The sequence below is a fragment of the Bos javanicus genome, chromosome 4, assembly GCF_032452875.1.
Source record: "Bos javanicus breed banteng chromosome 4, ARS-OSU_banteng_1.0, whole genome shotgun sequence".
NCBI lineage: Eukaryota > Metazoa > Chordata > Mammalia > Artiodactyla > Bovidae > Bos > Bos javanicus.
Window position 1 is genome coordinate 64,748,846 of NC_083871.1, and position 26,946 is coordinate 64,775,791.

Here is a 26,946-nt window from a genome sequence, read left to right on the forward strand (position 1 = left end):
TGCCATGATTTGAGTTTTTTAAAAAGTAATTAATTTATTTTAATTAGTTTTTCTTTAATGTTGATTTTTAAGCTGCCTTTTTCATTCTCATCTTTCACCCTCATCAAGAGGCTCTTTAGTTGAAACTTAATCCCAGGTTGCTCTTCCTGCTTCTGGATCCAAGTTAGGTGTCACCACCTTTCCACTGCAGTCAGAAAAGGGAGGGGGCCAGCAGGGCAGGCCCATTAATAGGGTCCCTGATTGCTCTGGGTTCCCTTCATGGAAACCCTGCGGATTGGCTGGTGACTGCCTCCCGGCTTTCCTGAGGAGAACCAGCAGAGTTGCTTCCCCTTACACCATGGCTTCCCTCTCTGGCCTCAGTCCCCCTCCAGGATGAGGGCATGGGGAGGAGGAATGCTGGGAAGGGGATTGCCACGCCTTCCTCAGGGACAGCCAGGAGCCAAGCCTGGCTTTGCAGGAAAGCACAGCCTGGAAGAGTAGTGGTGTTAGCCCTAAGAAGAGAAGAGAAGAAAACAAATGTAGGCTCCTCCTCTGCCTTGGCTAAACCTTTCATCCTCCCCAGGGACAGTGGCAGCCCAGAAGTGTCGACAGGAGCGGGAAGAAGGTGCCAGTCCTTTGGCCCCAGGTGACCAAAGTACAGAAAGTAGAGGAAGAAAGTCTGCCTCCTTTAATGCCACTCTCCTTCCTCCCCTCCAATCCCCAGTAAAGTCTCGGGGCAACCTCTGCACACGGACCCCTCCAAGTGTCGTCATCCACCCTGGATCATCAGACAGGCGCAGACACCGCCTGGGTCCTCCTCAGTCCACCTGGGGTGGGTACGCAGCCCTCCCTGCTGCCTCCTCCTTCTCTCCCGCGCTGAGGAGGGACTGCCACCCGCGGAGTCAGAGGCGGAGCAGAGGCTGGAGGTGCCCCGGCGCGAGAAGAGAGTAAACCTTTGGTAGGCAAGGGGTGTGGGTCCCACCGGGAGTCTTGGCCGCTCATCTGGGCCCAGCCCGGCCCCCTGAGATGGGTTCCGTCTCCTCAGCGCTGGCGCGGTCCCGGTCCCGCAACGCTGTGATGCAGTTGGGCTCGTCGCCGCCACCCCAGCCCGAGGCGCCTCCGGCTGACCCCGCTGCTCGCGAAGACCGTTTCGCGCTGCACAAGACCGGGAGGCTTGGACCCGGGCGTGGAGAGGCGGCCACCCGGCCGGCAGCCTGGGAGGCTCAGCGGGTAGCGCCAAGCCCGGAGGGGCGCGCGAAGTTGGCGAGTCCGGAGCTGTCCCCGGTGCTGAACAGTGACGAGAGTATGCCTCCGTCTCAGCTGTCTCGAAGCCCCAGCGCTGCGGGTAAGTTTCTTTCTTTCTGTAAGGATCGCGGGGAGCCGCTCCGTGGAGACCTAAAGGGGCCCTTTTTAACTTCAAAGGGAGAAGAGAAAACTCTGTCTCTCAACAGGATTTCGGCTTTTTTGTTCTCTTGCTCATAACTTGCCCAGAATCTCTTGCCCATAAAAATTGCCCATTAACTTTCACAAGTTAAGACTCATTTCTGACTCATTTCAATAAGGATTTATTTCAGAAGGATCATCTTTCACAGGCGTTTAAACAGTAGCTGGCAAGGCAGTTAACCCGCTAAGGGTCCCTTTCCCCGTCTTTGCACTGGCGTCCGCACCGCGGGGAGACATCGTCCTTGTTGTTTTGGAAAGGAGGTGTACCTTTCTCCCAGGGGAACGGGGAGAAGGACAGGAGATTCCTGCTTGTCCAGGACTTATCCATGTGTGAAAAAGGAAACCTGTGTCTGCTGAAGGGACGTGGGGTGTGTGGTTGGAGGAGGACATTTTAAGGGTAAAGAGAGAGGTGAAGAGAGCACATGAGATTTGGAGTTGGTGGTGGGTCTGAATCTCCATCACCTGCTTTCATTGTGATCGTGGGCAGGATACTCTCCTTGTGCCTCAGTTTTATTATCTGTGACATAGAGATGATACCAAGACATTTCTCACTAGATGGCTAGAAAACCTAACCAGACACAGTGTATGTAGAAGTACTGAGTGCTATACCTGAACAAGATCTCTAAAACTTTTCAGCTGAAACTGAAGGGAGTTGTAAAACTTTTCAGTTTTGGGTTTAAGATATTCAAAGGTCCATTTCATAGGGTAGGTCCTGTTTTTGTGTAAGTGGGAGGAAAAGTCCTTAGTTGGTACATGTAATAAAAAAAAAAATCACACTAGAAAGGTTACTAAATACATTAGCTGGTCTTTTGGTCTCATACATAAATCCTCACTTTCATCCCAAGCAAGGTTGTGATGCTCATTGCTATTGTCCATTGAGTTTTCAAGAAGGACTCATTAGATTTAGTGGGCAATATTAGTTCCTCTAAAGAGAAAAAGTGGAGCAAGGAATTGACTCACACTTTGACTCATGAGAGGCCAGGATATATGTATCCTTGTTCCCTTGAGAATTTTCTTGAGTTTATGGCTTTTATTTGTTATTATTTCACTCAAACAGCTTTTTAAAACAAAAATTAAAAGAATACACATGCACATTGCCCTTGCATGGATTTATCATTATAAAATATGTTAGTTTTTCCATTTATAGGATATTTTTGTGGTGTTAGTGGAAAGAGAACCAGATTTGGAGTCAGGGTACCTAGGTCTTGCTCAGCTTTGCCTCCTAGGGCTGCTGCTGCTGCTGCTGCTAACTTGCTTCAGGCATGTCTGACTCTGTGTGACCCCACAGATGGCAGTCCACCAGGTTCTCCTGTCCCTGGGATTCTCCAGGCAAGAACACTGGAGTGGGTTGCCATTTCCTTCTCCAATGCATGAAAGTGAAAAGTGAAAAGGAAGTTGCTCAGTCATGTCCGACTCTTCGTGACCCCATGGACTGCAGCCTACCAGGCTCCTCCATCCATGGGATTCTCCAGGCAAGAGTACTGGAGTGGGGTGCCATCGCCTTCTCCGCCTCCTAGGGCAGGAGACCTCTATTTTCTAAACCTGTGCTATCTGCTCTTTTAAAATGAGTACAAATAGAGTTGTAGTGCCATCTCCTATGCCATGAAGCTCAAAGGAAACTATGGAGATAAAATCAACTTGTAAACTGTAAGTACTATACAAATGTAACATATTATTCAAGCATCTGGAGGCTTAATATTTTCTAATGTGTAGGATACAAAATTTTTTTATATGATCTTATAGTCTATCACAGTTACATTGGATGAAACATGAATTGTTTCTGAAATGATTCAATGTTAGATTATATATGTGTGTGATATCAGTTAAATTACAACTATATATGCCTATGGAAGAATATTCACATATTTTTCATCATACCTCTGGTGATATGAACAGTAGATTTGTATATTGCATAATTCCTGAAAGCTAATTTCTAGGAATTTTCATTGAATTAATTTCTGTTCTAGATTTGATGAATACATCCTGGGAATACTATTAGCTTTAACTTTTTGATTGAATGAGTTTCTTTTTTTCCATTCCTTCCTTTCATAAAGAAAATGAGATTCTTTTTTTCCATTCCTTTCTTTCATAAAGAAAATTTCAAATTAAAGATGACATTCTGAGTGTTATATCACCTAAGGATACTTACACAAAGTTATTCAATTTCTATCCTTTGCTCTTAAAAAAAAGAACTTGAATCTTTGAAGTGTGGTGAGTTTAGATAGTTGAAATTGCAGATAAGGCTCAGTTTTATCATCTTTAAAAATGAGATGAGTTGCGTTTACCTGTGAGTCTGGGTAGCCCTTGCTTGGAATAGATTGGATTTCTCCAGGTATTGGGTAGAACAGCACAGAACTTGTGAATCTGGGAGAAAAGTAGCTGTGCTGCAAACTAAAACCTTTCCTTTATAAGCCAAACTGAATATATACTTGTGTACTATGTACCAGATGTTATTTTACGAGATGGTGGGATGGGTCATTTAGTTATCATTTTACAGATGAAAATATCAAGGCACAGAGAGGTCAAGTCACACAGCTAAAAAATGACAGCCAGAATTTAAACCTAAATAGTTGAATTCTGGGATTCTTATCTGTTTCTCTATACTACTTGTCTTAAGTGGGTTTATTTCCCATTTTCCAGTCCTTCAGTTTACTAGTATTTAGTAATACTCTTTGAAAGCTTTGTATTCTCTGAGCTATACTCAGGGAAACCAAGGAAGGTACATTGGTTCTGGGAGGGAGATATCAGATTAAGGAAGAAACAGTCACCTTGGATATTACTGTGGTGATACTTAAAGCCAAAAATTTTAAGGGGAAAGTTAGACTTGGGAGAGTCAGGCCAGTAAGGCCAGATGTTTCCCCTTATCTACATTAAAAGCTCTGAGGTCCTGAGATTTGTCTCACTGAGGATGGTGTTAGTTTCCTAACTCTTGTCTTATGATACTGTTGTGAAGATATGGTATCAAAACCTGAGGCGGGATCTGGCTTATATTAAGCATGGTGTTTGTAGGCTTGTTTGTTAGAACTTTGTGACCCCACTCACTGGTAGAAAGTAAGGATGAGGTTGATTCACTTTTAATAAAAGGTTATCTCAGTTCAGTTCAGTTCAGTTGCTCAGTCGTGTCCAGCTCTTTGCGACCCCATGAATCACAGCATGCCAGGCCTCCCTGTCCATCACCAACTCCCAGAGTTTACCCAAACTCATGTCCATCAAGTCAGAGAGGCCATCCAACCATCTCATCCTCTGTCGTCTCCTTCTCCTCCTGCCCCCAATCTCTCCCAGCGTCAGAGTCTTTTCCAATGAGTCAACTCTTCACATGAGGTGGCCAAAGTATCGGAGTTTCAGCTTCAGCATCAGTTCTTCCAACGAACACCTAGGACTGATCTCCTTTAGGATGGACTGGTTGGATCTCCTTGCAGTCCAAGGGACTCTCAAGAGTCTTCTCCAACACCACAGTTCAAAAGCATCAATTCTTCAGCGCTCATCTTTCTTCACAGTCCAACATTCACATCCATACATGACCACAGGAAAAACCATAGCCTTGACTAGATGGACCTTTGTTGGCAAAGTAATGTCTCTGCTTTTGAATATGCTATCTAGGTTGGTCATAACTTTCCTTTCAAGGAGTAAGCACTTTTAATTTCATGGCTGCAGTCACCATCTGCAGTGATTTTGGAGCCCCAAAAATAAAGTCTGACACTGTTTCCCCATCTATTTCCCATGAAGTGATGGGACCAGATGCCATGATCTTCGTTTTCTGAATGTTGAGCTTTAAGCCAACTTTTTCACTCTCCTCTTTCACTTTGATCAAGAGGCTTTTTAGTTCCTCCTCACTTTCTGCCATAAGGGTGGTGTCATCTGCATATCTGAGGTTACTGATATTTCTCCCAGCAATCTTGATTCCAGCTTGTGCTTCTTCCAGCCCAGCGTTTCTCATGATGTACTCTGCATAGGAGTTAAATAGCAGGGTGACAATATTTGGAACCAGTCTTTTGTTCCATATCCAGTTCTAACTGTTGCTTCCTGACCTTCTCAGAATAAACCAATAACCAGATAAACAAGAAAAACCTTCCACAACTACCTGTCTATTGTGTAATCATCAGAAATAGGTTGTCTGAGGCTCCTAGCTTTTGTCAGAAATTTCTTTGGATGGAGAGAGACTTTGACATTATTGATTAGGGTAATTTTTGGTTAATAATTTGTGTATTAAAATTGTTGGGGCTTTTTCAATTTTCAGTTGTTATCTCCTCTCCCCTTTTTTTGTACTGCTGTTTTAACATTTGGAAAAGATGTATCCTGCAAGAACTGGTTTCAGACTGCAACCAGTATTTGTCAGATGATGGTCTTGAAACACTGTCTTGCTGAATTTGTTTGGTTGTTTGTTTTTGGCTATGCCTGGTGACTTGTGGGATCTTAGTTGGAGAAGGAAATGGCAATCCATTCCAGTATTCTTACCTAGAGAATCCTGTGGACAGATGAGCCTGGTGGGCTGCTGTCCATAGGACTGCACAGGCTTGGACACGACTGAAGTGACTTAGCATGTGTGCATGCATTGGAGAAGGAAATGGCAACCCGCTCCAGTATTCTTATCTAGAGAATCCTGTGGACAGAGGAGCCTCGTGGGCTGCTGTCCATAGGGTCACACAGGCTTGGAGATGACTGAAGTGACTTAGCATGCATGCATGCGTTGGAGAAGGAAATGGCAACCCACTCCAGTGTTCTTGCCTGGAGAATCCCAGGGACAGAGGAGCCTGGTGGGCTACCGTCTATGGGGTTGCACAGAGTCAGACATGACTGAAGCGACTTAGCAGCAGCAGCAGCAATTCCTGACCAGGGACCAAACCCTGGCCCTGAAAGTGAAAGCACTGACTCCTAACACTGGACTGTCAGGGAATTCCCTGTCTTGGTGAACTTTATTGCCTGCTACTTGGTTTCCATCTATGTCTTCTGTGACTCCTGATAAGGTTACTGCCTTTGGGAGGAAAAGATTTCTTCTACCCACTTAGATTTATAGTCAGGAGCCTGCAAATTAACTGACAGTAGCTTAAGAGGAGAAAAGACAAGGTTTATTTATATTCACCCGAGGGAGTACTTAATAATGAGTAACTTGCGGAATAGCTAGAAGTAAAGATTTATATACCAACTTGACAAAAAGAGAGGCTGTTTAGGGCTTCAGTGGGAAAGAAAATGTGAAAGGTTTTATTGAACTTTTCCATGCTAAGGGACAGCTGAAACTGTGGACTTCCTAGTGCTAAGGCTCAGTCTTTCCTCAATTTTGAAACTCCCTTGGGGGAAGGGGGTTGTCAATGGCAGCTGTATTTTCTGGACACTCTGCTTAAGTTTTGAAAGTGTTTCTTGCTGTTGCTGTTGATCAGATGTTTTCAGTTTAAAGTAAATATCATACCACTGTGGTGGGCTAATAATCCCTTTACCACTGTTTGCCTCTAACTCTGTCCTCTCATATGTTAGAGGCCCTAGACTGCCACTTCTGGGGTTAAGGACAAAGATCCCACACATACGTCATCCCTGGTGTTATACTGTCTGTAACTTACTCAAATTGCTCAATCTAGACAGTAGTTTGTGTGTGTGTGTGTGTATTTTTAGTCTGCTTTCTGAGTGGCTAGTTAACACCCTATTGAGAAAGTTTATTCCTCTGTTCTTTTTTTCCCCCATAGTTTTAATTTATTTATTTATATATTTTTTGCTGCTCTGGGTCTTCATTGCTATGTGTGGACTTTCCCTAGTTGCATTGAGCAGGGGTACTCTCTGGTTTGGGTGCTTGGGCTTCTTATTGCAATGGCTTCTCTTGAGGGGAGGATGGGCTCTAGGTGTGCAGACTTCAGTATCTGTGGCTCGAGAGCTCTACATCCAGGCACAGTAGTTGTGACACACAGGCCCAGTTGCCCTGCAGTACGTGGAAGCTTCCCAACCAGGAATCAAACTCTTGTCCCTTGCATTGGCAAGTGGATTTTTAACCACTAGACCACCAAGGAAGTCCTGTATTCCTACATTTTTCACCTGTCCCGTTCTTCCAACTGCTCCAATTATGTCATGTCTAATTATATTAAAGGCTTTTAAAATCAGCATGAAAGTAATTGGGAGTAATTTTTCATTGCTTGCAATGAGTAATATTCAAGATATGCCAAGGAACTTCTGCCCTTGTATGAACAAGGAGTAAGAATCTGGTGAATCCAGTCTTCTATACCTGCCTGAGGGACATGTCGTTTCCCTGAGAACCAGACCCTGCCCCACTCTGGGGGAAAGGCTGCTGAAGGGATTTTCATTCACTCTGTGACCTTGGCGATGACTAGTCTGTAAGCCAGCCAGTAAGAGTTTCTGCTTTTTCCACTCTGTCACTTTTTCCATAGCCATACTAATTCTGGGCTCCCCGGGGAGGAGGAATCCTCTCCAGCCTCCAGCCTTTCACTTAATATGTCCTGAGATCTGGGCTCTACTGGGTCAGGAAGCAGGGAGAGGATGAGAGTGTCAGATAATTAGGGGCCGCTGATCACTGCCTGCACCCCACATTGCTTTTCTAGCTGTCTCAAAATGAAATGACCCCCGGTACAAGGTGAGTCCTCTTTTTCCCCTTTGAGAAGTTTCCTCAAAAAAAAAATTTTTTTAATGGCTTACTTGAATATACAAACTTTGAAAGGACTAGAAAAAATATTTTAATATTTATTTTGTTACTTTGTTACACCTATCTCAAAATCTCAAGTTACACCTATCTCAAAATCTCAATTCTATTAGTTTAGAATATAATTTTTCCCACTCTTACATTTCATAAAACACTTTTCTTTTGGATCTGATTTATTCAATAACTTAACAAATACCTGCATGTTCATTATGTGCCCAAACACATTTATTTACTCTTCTTACAAGCTTTTTTTTATCACTAGTATTATTGTCTTCACTAAAGGCACTTTGGGGTCATCTGACGGTTTTCCAGAGCACAGCATCTTCACCTGTTTGTGCGACATACTGAACATACTACGCTGTTCGTATGACAGCGCTTTTGGAATCTGTGAGTAATGCTGTCACGGGAACTTTTATAAGGTGCAGACTGATGGAGGTTTAGCTTTAAGCCATTCAGATTCACCTCTCCTCCTTTCATGAAATCTGACTTGTAACCTTTATAAAGGAGAGACTTGGGAGCTCAAGTGTCAGTGAGTCCATCTTTCCTGAGGGTTAACTTGGTGTGTACACACACACACACACAGTCCTTGCTGGTCATTTGGGCATACATGGCATTAATGAATCTCTATAGCTAGGAGGGATCAAGGAAAATATATGGTAGTAGATACCTACTTCTTTTAGTATTTTAGTATGAGTGGAAAATGGCTTTATTATTTTTATAAACATAATACAAGCTTGTTGAAAAAATGTCAGTGTAGAACAGTGCAAAGAATAAAGCATTAACAAACAGCCCAAGATAACCACCTTAACATTTTGTTGACTATCCTTCCCCAAGTATCTCTTTAGGTGCACACACACACACACACACACGTATTTTATATAAAAGATATCATTTTATACTTGCTATTTTATGATATAATGCTTTCTACTCAGTAATATTTTATGAGCATTTTAAATATCAGTATAGTTATACATCATTGTTTTTAATGGATGCTCTTCTGTGTATAGTATAGTTTATCTCTCACTCTCAAATCAATGGATTGTGGAGTTGTTTCCAATTTTATTTATTATCAACAATTCTGTGATAAACATCTCTGGATTCTGAGTCACAGTTTTAAAGATAAAGGCCTTCTTCTCTAATCTTATCCAAGTCTATCAAGGAATTTTCCCATTTTTTCCTAGTAGTTTTATTTTTTAAAATTAATTTTGCTATTTTGGTAAAATATGCATAACATAAAATTCACCATTTTAAGAATTTTTAAGGTAGTTTAGTCAGTGGCATTATCTTCATGTTGTTGTTTTGCCATTATCACTATCCATCCACAGGACTTTTTTCATTTTGTCAAACTAAAGCTCTGTTCCCACTGAGAAACATTTAATATCTCACCATTACCACCCCAGTCATCCCCTGGCAACCATTATTTTACTTTCTACATTCAGATTCATCTCTCTTTCCTTTTTTGTGAAGGCTGAGGTTTAATCTGCTGGAAAGGAGAGGCTTGAGAATTTGCTTTATAAAGTGACTACTTTAGGTACCGTATATAAGTAGAATCACATGGTATTGGTCCTTTTGTGACTGGCTTAGTTCTCTTTGTATAGTATTTTTAAGGTTCATCCATATCATAATAGTGTCAGAATTTTTTCTTCTAGTATTTTGAAAAATTAAAAACTTAAAACAGAGCAAAATTGAAAGAATTTTATAGCAACACTCCTATACCCACCACCTAGATACTACCATTTACATTTACTGTACCTGCTTTATCATGTATCTATTTATCTATCCCTCTATTCATCCCTTCATTTATCTTATTTTTGCATTTAAAATTATTTTGCAGATATAAGTACACTCTTTCTTAAGTAAATCCACATGCATACCACAAACTAGAGTTTGATATTTGTTGACCCTTTTTTGTTTTGATGTAAAATCTATATATGACAAAGTATGAAAATATTAAGGATGTAACCTAAACCTCTAGCAAGGTAGAAAACAATAGCATCATCCCAGAAAGTCCCCTCATGCCCCTTCACAATCTCCACCCTGTTCCCACCCACAGATTCACCCTTCTGACTCACTGTTCTGATTTTTCACCATTCTGCATTCATTTTTATGTCTTCTAGAATGTTCTATAAGTGGAATACCATACAGCACAAATTATTTTCTGTAAACCTTATATCATTCCACATGTTTTTGAGATTCATCTCTGTTGGTTGTATCAAAAATTCATTTCTTTTTAAAAATTTAATTTAAGTTAATTAACTGTTTTTTTTTGTTTTTTTTTTTTACTGCACTGGGTCTTTGGTGCTGCTCATGGGCTTTCTCTAGTTGTGGTGAGCCAGGGCTGCTCTTCGCTGTGGTGCACAGGTTCCTCACTGTGGTGGCTCCTCTTGTTGCGGAGCAGTAGCTCTAGAGTGCAGGTTCAGCAATTGTGGTGCACGGGCTTAGTTGCTCCATGATCTGAGAGATCTTCCCAGACCAGGGATTGAACCTGTGTCCCCTGCATTGGCAGGTGGATTCTTAACCACTGGATCACCAGGGAAGTCCCAACAATTCACTTCTTTAGCTGAGTAATATTCCGTTGTATGACTATACTACAGTTATGATTTTGTGGTTTTATTTTGTTCCCATTTAATTACATTTGAAGTTTATTCTGGTGTACCATGTCAGGTAAAGATTTACCCTAATATTTTTCCAGGTGGCTCTCTGTTTATCTCAACAGTATTTATTAAAATGTCTATCATAATTCCATTGATTCGAGATGCTAACTTTATTATACAGTGACTTCCTATATACATTTGAATCTTTCTGGATTGTCTATTCCATTTCATTATCTATGTATCAGTCAAGTTCCTGGAAGGAAATAGAATTCCACTCTGATGGTTCAAATGAAGGGAGTTTCATGGAAGTTTGGTCAAGGCTCAAGGAACCTGCTAGGGATGAGAAAGCACCCAGACTAGCGATGGTGGAAAACCATTGTGCTCCTATGCCTGAGGGAGAAAGGAGAGCAGAGAATCCTACCAGATTTCTGTGTAGGAGGCATCAGAGCCACTGCCTGAAAAGCAGTGAGGGATCTGGAGGGAACCATCTGACCTTCTCCTCTCACCCTCTGATCTCCAGCCAGGGCCTCCGCTTGGCTGAACCCACAGGAAGCTAGAGGGCAAACATCAATGGATACATGGAGAAAACAGCAGCGGGGCAGAGAAGGTGGGAGATGAAGTGTGGGTAATGGCCATTGGAGGAAAAGCAGCATAGTCCACCTGCTGTTCTGTGCCAGAACCACAGTGTTCTAATTATTGCGGCTTTGGGAAGATCCCTTGGAGAAGGGAAGAGCTACCTACTCCAGTATGCTGGCCTGGAGAATTCAATGGACTGTATGGTCCATGGGGTCACAAAGAGTCAGACACGACTGAGTGCCTTTCGCTTTAGTAATAGTAGGGCCTGCTCATTGCTTTCCTTCCTCAGAGATTTTCTGGCTGTTTTATTTTCCATATGAATATTAGAATCAATTTGCCTAGTTAAGAATGAATTAGAGATAAAACTCAATTTGTTGATATTTTTGTTTGGATTAAGAGATTTATCTGTTAACCTAGGAGGAAACTAACATCTCAATGTTGCTGAATTGTCCTTTTTATGAACATGTCTTTACATTTATTCAAGGAATGAGCAAGACTTTTCTCTTTAAATCAACAGATATGAATAATCAATAAATTTCCTAATATTGAACAATTTCTGCCCTTCATAGAATCAACTTTACTTGGAAATAACATATTGTTATTTTAATGTGCTACTGTGTTCTGTTGGTTAATATTGTATTTAGGATTTTTGCATTGGTATTCTTAAGTGACATTTGTCTTTAGTTTTTAATATATGTGAAATATTTATTAGATTTTGATATCAGTGTAATACTTTTTATAAAAATAACTTAGGTTTCTCTTTCTTTCTAAACTCTGCATGTGTGGTAGATCACTTCAGTGGTGTCTGACTCTTGGCAGCTCTGAGCTACAGCTCACCAGGCTCCTCTGTCCATGGAATTCTCCAAACAAGAATACTGGAATGGGTTGCCATAGCCTCTTCCAGGGGAATCTTCTCAACTCAGGGACTGAACCCGCATTTCCTATGTCTCCTGCATTGACAGGCAGGTTCTTTACCACTAGGGCCATCTGGAAAGCTCCCCACACCCCCACCCCCGAGACGAGTTCAAGTAACACTGAAATTACCTGCTGTTTGGAAGTTTGTATAGTTCCGCTGGACACTATGGACCTGGTGCTTTTTTGAGGGGCAGTTTTTTCGATAACTTCTTTTCTTTCTCTCCAGCAACTGGACCAGTTAGATTTTTGGTTTCTTCTGTGACATCTTCAGGCAAATCATATTTTCCTACAAATTTCTATTCCATTCAGATTTTCAAGATGTATTTATTTAGGGCTGAGTAGTCTTTTATGCCTCTTTGAATTTTATTTATAAGAAGGGTGGGCTCAGAACTCTCTACCAATTAATGCACTGGGCACAATCTTTGTAGTCACTCCCAAGTTTCCAGTTTCTAGATTCTGTGAAGTTGTCCGTTTCTTTCCTCTGTATGTTTTTGCTTGCGCATCACCACCCCACAGCCTCATGGGGTAGCCTTCTGATTCTATCATTCCCCAAAGTACCATCCACCCAGGATTGTGGGTGTAACTGTTTATAGAAGTCTTAGGGACAGAGGAGATGGCTAACATTGAGCTCAGCACAGCAAACTGCTTAATACCATACATTAAACTCTTCTTTGCACCATCTCTTGACATACCTCTTTTGCTTTGCTGTTTTCTCTTTCCTACCTAATATCTATCATCTTCCTATTCCTCAGAATTCATCTCACCTATTATGGAGAGTTTTCTAGTTCTCTTAGTCTCATTTCTTCTTGTGTTGATATGCTGGAGCTTATTTTTCACAAGTAAATATAATAAAACCTAGCAATAATAGTGCCCTGGGATGATGAAATTCAGATATAACACACACACACACACAAAAAGATATAACACAATGGACAATTTTCCTTCGCCTCTGCCCTGCTGGATTTTAAATTCCCGTCACTTGTAGGGATGAGAGAGTATGGTGAAGTATGGAAGTGACTCCTCTCTGATCACGTGGAACTTCCTCAGTTTAATGTAAAGTGCTCCTGACTCCCTGTCTGAGCCAAGAAATGTCTTCTGTCTTAGGACACTGTCTGTCTTCTAGGGGGAAGCAGGCACCAGCCTGCCTTACCAGGCTGGTCAGGCACAGAGCTTCAGCCCTGTGCGATCCTGGCTTTTCCCTTCTTGTCCCCACCTGTGCAGGGTTTTAACTGGAGCTGTGTTTCCCTGCCTCCCCATCTTAGCCAGGAAAACTGTGCAGCTTCAAGGAGCATCCCCACAGTCCCACACGCATGGGCATTATACAGTAACTGGAAACCCTTCTGAAAAATACTGCTTTTCATTAACCTTGCAATAATGCACCTTAAGCATTTCATGTAATTGGATTCTCTGGATTCCCTTTTTTTTTGCATATGGAGGGGTTTTATTATAAACATCAATATGTTTTGCTGAACAGGAGGAAATCTGCAGCCAGCTTAGAATAGCAGTGTTTTCTTCATCATATTTCTGAACCTCCACCAAAAATAGAGGTCCTCAGTGGCATCTGGGAGAATTTTATGTTCCTTTCCTTGCTGTTCTTTCTACAGGTTGTACCTGAGTGTAGAATACTTGAAGATTTTATTTATTTTCTCCTCCCAACCTAGGAGCTCCTAGGAAAGACTTCCTTTTCTTCTCTTTGGTTTTTAAATCTCAGTTCCTGACCCTGGGTCTGGTTCATGGTTAGAGCTCAGGAAGTGTGGAGGAAAAGTCCATAGGTGAGACCAGGGACTAAATCTCAGGGTGTTGCTGTGATAGCAGCCTGATGGTGCAGACGAAAGACAGTGGGTGATGATTTCACTTCCAGTTGCTTTTTGGCCTCTGTGGCATAAGACACGCAGCTTCTCTGGAAATCTCTTTCTTTTCTGTAAAATGAAGATAATCATACCTGTAACATCTAGCTTATAGGATTGTTGAGTTTACCAAAGAATATAAGGGGGGTGAAAGGCACTTTAAAAAGTATTCTGCATTCCATAAGCATGATGACTCATTGATCTAATGCATGGGGAATGGGTGTGCATCTCATGGGTACACAGCTATACCAATATGCTTCTGAGTTCCATCCCTTCTTTATAATGAAATAGGTATCCTGAAAACCTCTTCTTATAAATTCCTAGAGTAATTAATAAACACATCTTTTTAAATGCAGAGCTGAGAGTTTGCAGGAAATTCAGGGAACTTCTTGGAGGCCAAAGAAGTGAGATGGGGCTGCAGATCTCAGTAACCAGGGTTTAACCTCTCTGGGGGACAGGAGATAGGGGCTCAGACCTGAGTTAACTAGACGACTGGAACTGAAACACTTACATAAAGTTAAGGCCCTTGTGGGAATGTGCTAAAAGACCAACAATAAGAAAAAAATAATGGTATGCTATTTATTTAATTTTAGGTGTGAGTGGAGAAAAGGAAAAGCCCCCTTTTAGCCTTTATCTCTGCAGGTTTGCTGTTACTTGTGTTTGAGTTCTTGATTCACATTCCCTGGATGCTCTGGGGTATTGTAAAATATACCCAATATATATAACATACAAATATATATATTTGTATAATATACAATAACTTACAAAATAAAGTAGATTTGGGTGGGTAGTTCCTGGGTTCTATGCAAAGAAAATCTGATACATGCCAGAGAGATGTATCCTCAACCCAAGTCCCACAGGGCTCCCAGAGTCTTGCTGAAATAAATACTCCATCAAAAAATTGTAAGCACAAACTTAGAAAGAAGCCACCTTCAGCAGAGGTGAATTTTATTTTTTCTTTTAAATTATTATATATTTATTTATGGCTGCACTGGGTCTTCGGAGAAGGCAATGGCAACCCACTCCAGTACTCTTGCCTGGAAAATCCCTTAGCAGGAGCAGCAGCAGCACTGGGTCTTAATAGCTGCAGATGGGCTTTCTCCAGTTAGGGCAGGTGCAGTGCACAGGCTTCTTATTGTGGTGGCTTCTCTTATTGTGGTGCACGGTTTTAGTTGCTCCCTGGCAGGTGGGATCTTCCCAGATCAGGGATTGGACCTGTGTCCTGTGTATTGGCAGGTGGATTCTTAACCATTGGACCAGCAGGGAAGTACCAGCTGAAGTATTTTAAATGAGAGAAGCAAGATGCTTACATAGCATGATCTCATTTTTAAGAGAACAAACCCTTTCATCTCTCATAGACACATACTCATATATACCCCTCTCTGTAAAGTTTGCATATGATTGCTGCTGCTGCTAAGTCGCTTCATTCGTGTCCGACTCTGTGCGATCCCATAGACGGCAGCCACCAGGCTCCCCCGTCCCTGGGATTCTCCAGGCAAGAATACTGGAGTGGGGTGCCATATATAGTACAAGTTGTGCATCAGTTGTTAACACAGGTGATATGGAGGGAGCCTGTATCAGTAAGAGGGGCAAAGGGACAAGCAGAAATGAAGAAGTTTATACCATTCTGGCTCCTTCCTTCTGCCCAATCCCTCTATATCACCCTGTGCAGAGTTTACATTGGAAGCGGGTGTCTCCCTGCTTCTCTGTTTCAGTCAAGTAAAACCAAACAGCTCCAGGAAGCACCTCTACCCCCTTGTAATTGGAGTGTGTGTGCTCAGTTGTGTCCAGCTCTTCGTGACTTCATGGACTATAGCCCACCAGGCTCCTCTGTCCATGGCATTCTTCAGGCAAGAATACTGGAGTGGGCTGCCATTTCCTCTTGCAGGGATCCTCCTGACCCAGGGATTGAACCCATGTCTCCTGTGTCTCCTGTATTGGCAGGCGGATTCTTTACCACTGAGCCACCTGGGAAGCCCTGTATATGGAGCACATCGGCACAAAGAATATGTGGAGTCATCAATGCCAGTGGACAAGTAAATAACAACTACTGAAAATTTAAACTCTAGTTAGATGCTGTAATGAGCAGCCTCCATTTATTCATGCTATGTGGCAGGCACTTTCCAAATGCTTTACCTGTATAACAATTCTATGAGGTATGGACCACCACTGTGATTCCCATCTTATCCACGAGAAAAGGGAAGCATAGAGAAGCAAGAGAACTTGTTAAAGGTCTCAGGTCCATTTTCCTAGCTGGAGGAGACAGGATCCAGACCCAGCCATTCACTCTCCAGCCCAGCTGCTTAGTCACTGGGCTAATACAAATGTGTGTATATGGAAGATTTGATGGACTAGCGACAATTTTTGTGTTGGGGGTGGTAGTATGAGTAAGGTTTGGATTATTACTGTAATTTCATTTTTCCTTAAACTTGTTACCCTTAAAATTAAAAAAAAAAGGAAAAAAGGGCATTTGTCCTTTTGTAGCCCTATCCCTCACCCCCAGTACCTAACACTGTGACTAGTACTAAATAAGAATGTTATTGCATGGATTGATGAATCTGTCAGCATAAAATGTGATTTAGAGGGCTCTCTGTCAAAGTGTAGGGGTATAAAAAGTGTTTATTGAATGGAATCAGACTGAATCATGGAGGGCTTTCACGCTGATTGCAAATTGAATCAACGGCCAACTGAGAGAGGCAAACTGAGCCAATATTTCTGCATATTTAGAGAGGACAAGAGTGTAATTGTTGAAACCTTTATGTTTCCATGCCTCTGCTGCTGCTGCTAAGTCACTTCAGTCATGTCTGACTCTGTGCGACCCCAAAGATGGCAGCCCACCAGGCTCCTCTGTCCCTGGGATTCTCCAGGCAAGAATACTGGAGTGGGTTGCCATTTCCTTCTCCAATGCATAAAAGTGAAAAGTGGAAGTAAAGTCACTCAGTAATGTCTGACTTTTCACCACCCCGTGGACTGTAGCCCACCAGGTTCCTCTGTCCATGGGATTTTCCAGGTAAGAGTACTGGAGTGGGTTGCCATTTCCTTCTCCATTCCATGCCTCAAGTCACCTTTAATGATTAGTTATGAGTGATTTTAGGACTAGTTTACATTTGTAATATGGCTTCTTCTTTTGGAGGGTCAATACACCTCTGGAAACCAATATTGATTAATTCAAAAGAGGGAAAGTGGTGAGGCAAGAGATTTAAGTGCCATAGTTTAGAACTCAGAAAAGAGCAAAGGAACATCAGAAATTTTGGGAAATGAAAGTGTATAGTGGAGAGAGGTGAGACTAAATGATTTTGCAAAATCCAGCTGTTCAGAAAACATGGGATCCAGGTGTTTCCCCACGTCTTGGAGTTTAAAAGATGTCAGTTTAGTAATTTTGTTGCCTTATTTAAAGCATTCATGCTCAGTGAACTCTTTCCATGGTAAACTGAAAGGCTTTCAGAAGTTTGTGTGGTGACCGTGGAGTCAGAATAGAAGTAACTGATGATCTTAAAGCCAGGCGTCATGAAGCTGGGAAGGTCCTGGGTTTCTACCTCCTATTCAGGTGGGTCTGCCAGCCACAGGGATAGGGCAGGGCAGGGCACATGCCCACACATTCTTGCCCTTACTGGGGCTCACTGCAACTCCCTCTCTAGCACCTTCTTTTGTCAGACAAGGCCTGACGTGATTAACTTTCTTTATACTCTTATCCTGATGACTCACCTTGGCACCTGGAGAGTTCAGCAATAACTGCTAACATTTTTTAACCCAAGTGCCATGTTCACACTGTATAAATCCTGATTCTCTCCATTTTGAATATACAACAACAGAGGCTCAGAGAGGGTGAGTGTGGAAGGCAGTAGAGAGTGGTGTCAGGAGTTAGGAGTGTGGAGTCAGGCAGATGTGGGTCTCATTTTAGGCAAATGACGTATCCATTTAGTGCCTTGGCTTCCTGAGTTATTAAACAGAGATGATAATATCTTTACTGCGTGACAGACATAAGGATAAATAGATAATAAGCATCGAAGTGCTTAGTGGACTGCCTGATACCTAGTAAATCCTTAATAAGTGAGAGGTACTATTACTATTATTATTATTTAATAGTATGTGCTCAAAGTCACATGCCAGCAAAGAGCTACAGTCAGAATTTGAAAGCAAGGCCAATTCAAGCTAAGGCCCATATTGTGCCACACCCTGTTGAAATGCTACAGGATCTCCCCACAAAGGCTAGTCACCTCTCTCAGAAGTGAGAAGCTCCCCTTATCTGCTCAGCTCAGAAGCCTGAGGCAGGCTCTACATCTTCCTCCTTTAGGCTGGTAACCTGAGGGGGAGTACAGAAAGTGGGGCTTATGCACAGCAGAGGAATCCAAGGCAACCTGTAGGGGGCCATGTGAAAACACTAGAATTTTTACTTCTGTTTCCTCATCTGATTTACATTTCTGTGAGTTCTATAGTTATATTACAACAGCAGAACACACCCACAGTTTAGAAATAAATGTATTGGGAGTACATATAAAAATGTTTTTGCTGGTTTGCATATACAGTCAAGATACTTGGGTGGTCTTTTGGTGGTGCAGTGGTTGAGAGTCTGCCTTGCAAGGCAGGGACATGGGTTTGATCCCTGGTCTGGGAAGATCCCACATGCCTTGGAGCAACTAATCCTGTGCTCCACAAGTGCTGAGCCAGCACTCTAGAACCCACTCGCTGCAACTACTGAAGCCCGAGTGCCTAGAGTTTACGCTCCACAACAAGAGAAACCACTGCATCGAGAAGCCTGTACACTGCAGCCAGACAGTAGCCCTTGCTTGCTGCCACTAGAGAAAGACCACCTGGTGCAGTGAAGACCCACCACAGCCAATAAATAAATAAATGGATCTTAAAAGACACCACTTTGGAGGTCACTAGTGTAGGTAATGGTGTGTCAGTTAGGTCTAGTCCATGGCAATTTGCCAAGGGTAAGCAAAATGGAAGCTGATGCCAGCTGGGAGCTTGGATGGAAAATGGATGCATTTTACTCAAGAACTGCTTAGGCAAAGTGAAGGTGGATTCTCAGAGTCATGGTGAAGAGCACAGGTCATCTGGATGACTTTGGCTTGGAAGGTTTGTGTGACAGTGGGAGCTTGCTCAGCAGTGCCCATAGAAGGTATGTGGAAGGGGACTTTCTATATTATGGCCCTATAAATACAAGCACTATTTAAAATATGTTCATGAGCTCAGTCTTAACATTTGTGATTTCATTTCTACTGTCTAGCTTGAGTATTTTTCAACTTCACCTGGAGCTATTCTGGGACAAAACTATAAATCATCAGAGCAGGGAAGAGCCTTGAATGTCTTTCTTGTTTAGCTTTTCCCAGCACCACTAACTCCATGAGAAAAGTTTTCATGGCCAAATGCACGTGAGAACTGCTGGGAAGACAAAGTCAAAATGATTTCCTCACTGCTGGACTTTTTTTTTTCAAGTTTTTTTTTTTAATGTGGACCATTTTTAAAATTTTTGTTGAATTTGTTGCAATATTTGTCCTGTTTTATGTTTTTTGACTGAGAGGCATGTGGGATCTCAGCTCCCTAACCAGGGATTGAACTGGCATGCCCTAGATTGGAAGGCAAAATCTTAATCACTGGACCACCAGAGAAGTCCCTATTTGTTTGTTCTGGAAATGTGCATTTTGCTTTTAAGAGGAGAATCTAGCCTGAAGATTTCTCAGAATTCTCCACTCTCTTTTTTGTTATTTTGCATAGAGCATCTTTCCCTGGGATACAGTTAGGAAAAGTGGATGAGGAAATTCAGAGTTAGAGAAGGAGACTGATTTGTTAAAATCATGTCTTGAGTAAGAGGTGGATTTGGGATTAGAACTCAGGCGTTGCTTCATTCTCCGTTCATGCAATTACAAAATCATTCTCTGTGACAGACACCTCTGTGCCAGGTACCGTGTTATAAACCTGAACAAGAGAGAGTCTTTTTCTGTGGAGAGCTCACACTCTTGTTGGGGAGACAATTATAATATGCTGTGAATTTAGAGATATACACAGGATGCTATGTCCTCAGAGAGGGGAACATTCTACATCAATGAATTAATTTTTTATTTTTATTATTTGGCTGCACTGCACAGGTTGTTGCATTTTAGTCACCTGACCAGGCATTGAACCTGGGCCCTTGGCTGTGAAAGCACAGGATCTTAACCATTAACCCACTGGGGAATTTCCTCAATGAGTTTATTTTAAGCATATAAGGTCTCCCTGCTGCTGCTAAGTCACTTCAGTCATGTCCGACTCTGTGTGACCCCATAGACAGCAGCCCACCAGGCTCCCCCATCCCTGGGATTCTCCAGGGAAGAACACTGGAGTGGGTTGCCATTTCCTTCTCCAATGCAGGAAAGGGAAAAGTGAAAGTGAAGATGTTCAGTTGTGTCCAACTCTTAGCGACCCCATGGACTGCAGCCTACCAGGCTCCTCCATCCATGGGATTGTCCAGGCAAGAGTGTCTATATACATATATATAATTTCCCTTCCTGATTTGCCGGTAGGGATTTAAGTCCATCCTGACTGGCCTCTGTGCCCTTGTTCACCTCCTCTACAACCATCTTTCACACTCACTTGGCACCTGAGCAGATGGAATCACAAATATCCCCATACATCCCACCCTTTTCATTCTCTGCGCCTCTGCTCCTGTCTTTGCCTGTGGTTCCTTGATGCTTCATCTTTCAAGGCAGCTTCGATTCTCTCTGTAAACTCAACTGAAGAGTCACCTTTTCTAAGAAGATGTCCCTGATTTTTCATAGCACATTTACTCTCACAGTGGGGCTTCCCTGGTGGCTCTGATGGTAAAGAATCTGCCTGCAGTGTGGGAGGCCTGAGTTCAATCCCTGGTTTTGGAAGATCCCCTGGAGAAGGGAATGGCTACCCACTCCAGTATTCTGAATCCAGAATTCCATGGGCATAGGAGCCTGGCGGGCTACAGTCCATGGGGTTGCAAAGAGTCAGACACGACTGAGCAACCAGCACTCTCATAGTGTGCTCCGTCCTATGTTGCTCGATTGCTGTTCTTATGACGTGGCGAGGTGATGTGTTTCACATGTCTTTTCCTTCTTGGTGCCTGTTTCTCCCCATTCTTGTATTATTGGCATCTAGTATAGTTTAGAATAGAAAGTCATGCCTTTGAACTGTGCTGTTGGAGAAGACTCTTGAGAGTCCCTTGAACTGCAAGGATATCAAATCAGTCCATCCTAAAGGAAATCAGTCCTGAATATTCATTAGAAGGACTGCTGCTGAAGCTGAAACTCCAATACTTTGGCCACCTGATGTGAAGAGTTGACTTATTGGAGAAGACCCTGATGCTGGGAAAGACTGAAGGCAAAAGGAGAAGCAGGTGGCAGAGGATGAGATGGTTGGATGATTCATGTCCATGGTTAAATGGACATGAATTTGAGCAAACTCCAGGGGATAGTGGAGAACTGGGGAGCCTAGCATGCTGCAGCTCCTGGGGTTGCAAAGAGTCAGACATGACTTAGCGACTGAACAACAACAGTATACTGGCACATAGTATACATTCAAATATTTGTTGAAGAAATGAATAGTTACAGCTCAGTTGATCACCTTTGCCTTGGAGCAGCCCATCAAATAGTTGGAGATCCCTATCATGCCTGTTCTGCAGTCTTCATTTTTTAGCCCTTTTAACAGTTTCCTCTGTGAAGTTCTTTCCAGATAATCCCTTACTATTTGAAGAAATGTTTAACCAGAGAGTCATTTCATAGTTTTCTACAACCTTTCCATCACTACCAGACCATGCACCTTAATTACTAACCCCTAGGGTTCCCAGTGGAGGGTCAGGCAACTCAGAAACTTTTTGTATACTTGTGTGTGTGAGTGCCAAGTCCCTTCAGTCATGTCTGACTTTTTGCGACCCTATAGACTGTAGCCTGCCAGGCTTCTCTGTCCACGGGATTCTCTAGGCAAGAATACCCAAGTGAGTTTCCATGCCTTCCTCCAGGGGGTCTTCCCAACCCCAGGGATCAAAGTTGTGTCTCCTGGGGCTTTTGCATTGCAGGCAGATTCTTTACTGCTAAGCCATATGGGAAGCCCCTTTTGTATACTTATTTCTCAACAACGAAATTTTCCACAAACAGCCTTCTACAATAACAGCTCTATATGATGTCATTTCTATGTCATTAGTGACCTGCATTTTTTCCTATCCTTCTTAAGCAAAAGGTAACAGGTGCATGTTTATTATAAATATTGAACTGTTTGTGATGTAGGGAAAATATCTCATAAAATGTGGTTAGGGGAAGACATAAAAAGGGGTGTTAAGATTTCTTGGCAACAAGAAGAGAAAGTATATGATTTGAGTGTTGCCACAAATTTTGGCCTAATACTTGGCTGGAATTCTGAAGAGATTTCCAAATTCATATGGTTATATTTTTAAATTATTTGAATGCCAGGTCTGTGATTTTTAAAAATGCTGTTTCAGGCTTCTAGTGGCTGAAGCAAGCGTGTTTCCTGGAATTATTCAGGAGATAATTACTGAATAGGATGCCTGATCCATCCTAGGAAACTGGCCTTAATTTATAATTGAAATAAAGGCCAATATTTTCATTTTATGTCATAGATTTGTAAATTAAACAATGAAAACAATTAAATGATAGACCACAGAATATTCTTTAGATCTATAGAGCCTCAAACATAGTAGATACATTAGAAGGAGAAGAAATCTAGAAAATATTTTAGATACTTTTATGTGTTTATTGAGATTTGCTCTTTCTGCTTGAGTCAATTTCAGTAAATTGAATCTTTTGGGGAATTTGTTCACTTCAACTAACTTGCCTAATTTGTTGCCATAAAGTTATTTATAGTAGTCTTTATAATTCTTTTTACATGTGTAAGGACACACTGAGGGATATTTGGGTAGTGAGATGTGAACATTGTCCTAAGACCCAGTGGTGAGAGGCTTTTGAAAGGGGTGCTCAGGTATTAGGAAAGGCACAGGAATTACTGAAGGGAAGAGTGGCAATATCTTATGTGCTTTAAGATTAAGGAATGATTTGGTTATTATACTATTATTCTGAGTGACTGAACAATAGCAACAAAGCTATTATTCTAAGGATTCAGTCATGAAAGTGAAAGTGTTAGTTGCTCAGTCGTGTCTGACTATTGACGACCCCATGTACTATAGCCCACCAGGCTCCTCTGTCCATGGGGATTCTCCAGGCAAGAATACTGGAGTGGGTTGCCATGCTCCCCTCCAGGGGATCTTCCCAACTCAGAGATCAAACCCAGATCTCCTGCATTTCAGATGGATTCTTTACCAGCTGAGCCATCAGGGAAGCCCCCTTTCAATCATGCATATACATAAATATGGAGTTAATATAATTTTTAATACAATTTATTTATGAGAGTGAAAAATTAGAAGCATCTAAGTTCTATTTCCAAGAATATGGTGGATCAGGTTAATTCAACCAAACTTTCCCCTTAAAACAACTAAAGAAAAAAATACTCGTCACAAAAATAATGATGTGGCTAGGACTTCAAGACAAGAGTCAAGGAGAAATGGGCCCAACTCTAGGGAGCTGACTGGGGTCTTCCTAGAAAGCTTGTTCTCAGAGACCAGCAGTGGTGTCTCTGGACACCTCCAAGGTCAGGAATGGAGGTGGATGGGGAGAAAAAAGTGTGTAAGTTGGACTTCAAGGGGAAAGCTTTCATTTCTTTCTTTTAATTCATACAAGGTAAAGCCATTGTGGACTCTTCTCAGCTTCATTTTCTTCTGATTGGTTGGTCTTTCTGCTTGCCCACCTCTTCCTTCCCACTGAGGGGGAAAATGGAGATGGGAGAAAGAAGGAACAGTTATTGGCTACCTACTAAACATCAGGCACTATGCTAGTGTTTTACAAATGTGATCTTGTTTAATCCTTGTAAACATGCTTTAAGAAAGGTGTGATCGCCTCCATTTTACAGATTAGAAACCTAATGCCCAGAGAGAACTGACTGTTCAAGGTTATTCAGCCTGGTTTAAGGATGGCAAATATATGGGAGAGTTAGGATGTGAATGTAGGCTGTCTGACTTAGGGGCTCATGCTCAGTACTGGTGCTCACCACTACTGAGCCTGTGCGGGAACTACTGAGCCTGCACACCTGTGCTCTGCAGCGGGCGAGACCCTGCAATGAGAAGCCTGTGCACCACAGCTAGAGAGTAGTCCCCACTCTCTGCAACTGGAGAAAAGCCCATGCAGCAGTGAAGACCCAGCACAGTCAAAAGTAATAAATAAAATTAGAAACATTTATATAAATATATATATAAAGAGCCAAATGCAAGCTAAGGGCATAGATAGAAGTATAAATGGATCTTTCAGTCCTTTAAGGGATTGCAGACCTTTTTTCCACATTGAAATCTATTTTTTAACAATGAGGGCTCAGAGAGAAGTTACTTATACAAAGTCATAAAGCTAGTAAATGGTGGTGCCAGAACAATGTTTCTTTACTTTCAATATCATGCTTTTTTCCACCCTAACTTAGAGTAAAATGTGATTGGATTAATTGAGGCTTTACTCTGAAGCTATGACATCCATGTTAGGAATTATTACTGACATTTATTAGGTTTCCTTTTGTGCTGAATGAAATAATATTGGAGAAAAAGGAAAACAGAACTCACAGAGTAAGAGACAAGAGATGGCTCTAAAAGTGTGCTTCCCTGCTCTTTTCTAGGAGAGGGTTTATGCCACATGAAAGAGAGGTGAGTATGCAGATCACCTAGTGGGCCTACATCAGCCTGAGATTCACACATGCCATGCAATCCCATCATTTTTAACTTCCATTGTTAGGAGAGAAGTCACCTGTTAATCTAATGGTTGTCTGACTACAGATAATCAGCTTTTTAATTTTTTTTGCTTTTTTAGATTTTTCTCTCTATATTTAATGATTTGTAGTTCGAATATAGTGTGTTTGGCATGGTATTTTTGTTGTTGTTTTCATTCTGCTTGGAGTTTTCTGGTCAACCTGGGGTCACGTTAAACTGATGTTTGACTTGGGAATTTCTTCCCCACAGGTAGTGTAGATTCCAGCTCTGAATCCATATGAGTAAAACCTTGTGATGAAGAAATCTTTAGGGAGATTCCCGTCCCGCTTCTTTTTTTCATACTTTAGCCTGAGTCAAGGTCAAAACACTCAAGATCTCCACTGTCTACCCATAGTGTGGGAAAGGTTTATTTATTTGTTTATTTTTTAAATCTAGCTCATTAAGGATGGTGCTTTTTTGGAGGTCCAGGTTTTTGGTGAGAACTCTAATTAGTATTCCACCCGTTTTTGGTTCCAGACTTTATTTCTTGTCCTATTATGCTCACGAGGACCGTTAAAATCAGTCTCTAAGCCAATAGGGACTGACAGATTTCTCTAGAGAGCATGCTGATTTCAGTACTTGCTTATCTCTCTGGATTTATGGTTTCTCATTGTTCCTAACCTCTGAGCATTTCTTTCATTCTCACACCAGCCTAGACATGTAAATGAAGAGATGTTAAAAAAAGTTTTAGTAGCATTTTAGGTGTCTTGTGCCAGGAGTCGACTTCCAAGTCTATCATATTGCTGAAGATGGAAGTCAGTCTATTCACTCAGCAGAAGAGTTTGGCTATTACATTCGAATGTTATCTTGATACCACTCTAGTGCAATAACCATATGAAACTCAGTCTATTGAAGGAGGCAGTTATACACAATAAATCGATGTGCAGGATATGTGGGTCATCTATACAGGGTAAATGGGGACAAGAAGGCATGGGAAGTCTTCTGGCACATGCTGACTTGAGCTGTTTTTTTTTTTTTGTTTTGTTTTTTTAGGACTGTTACTATGCTTTTTCTTGTACTTTATTTATTTATATGTTTATTTTGTTTTTGGTTGTGCTGGGTCTTCATTGCTGGCTCATGTGCCCTGCACTGGCAGGCAGGTTCTTATCCATTCTACCACCAGGGGAGTCCCTGAGCTGGGCTTTGAAAGGAAAGGGTGGCGAGGTGAAGGAAAGGGTGGAGTGAGCTGAGTCAGTAAAGGCAGGGAAATGTGAAATAGCATCTTTTCGAGATCCCACAGTCAGAGCTACATGGTCACCTCAGTCTCTGAAATGGGTCCCAGTTTTTGTCAGTCCAGTCCCATATGCAAAAATCGTTGCCAAGACCACTGTCAAGAAGCTTTTCCCCTATGTTTTCCTTCAGGAATTTTATGGTATCCCATCTTAGGTTTAAGTCTTTAATTCATTTCAAGTTAACTTTTGTGAGTGGTGTGAGATAAGGGTCCAATTTAATGTTTCTGCATGTGGTTATCCAGTTTCCCTACACCATTTGTTGAAGAGACTAATTTTTTTTTTCCTCATTGAGTGTTCTTAGATCCCTTGTCAAATATTAGTTGACTGTATATGTGGGGTTTCCTCCTGTATTTCTTGTTTCTCGTGCCTGCTCCTATCTGGGGCTTATTTGACCTTCTGGGATTTAAGCCCTGCTGAGTTCTTGCTGGTTCTCCCGGGCAAAGTACTGCACGTGACTACAACCTAGCTCCCTCTCTCCACTCTCTGGAAGGCATTATGCCAGACACCCTTTGTAATCTTCTCTCATTTTCTTTTCTAAAATATTCTATGAAGGAGATTGAGTGTGGATTTCAGTGGGTGGAAATAAAGTCCCAGGATGACCTTCCCATAAGTATGTGAGAGGGAGCACTGTTCTCTCTCTCAGTCATGGCTAAGTCTTTGCCACACCAGTGACTGTAGCCTGCCAGTCTCCTCTTCCATTTCCTACTCCAGAGGGTCTTCCTGACCGAGGGATCGAACCCAAGTCTCTTACATCTCCTTCATTGGCCTCTTAGGTCTCCTGCATTGGCAGGCAGGTTTTTTTTTTTTTTTTTTTTTTACCACTAGCACCACATGGGAAGCCCATTCTCACCAGCAGATCCCAACCATATTTGCTTGTGGGGACCCTTGAAGGAGCAATAGGCAAGCCTAAGAAGGGGAG

The 26,946-nt window shown here is 42.0% G+C and overlaps 1 pseudogene; it reads left to right on the forward strand.

The window, feature by feature from the left end:
* Positions 1-1,005: 1,005 nt before the first annotated feature.
* LOC133246890 (sodium/potassium-transporting ATPase subunit beta-3-like) overlaps positions 1,006-26,946 on the forward strand; it is a 58,511-nt pseudogene continuing 32,570 nt past the window's right edge.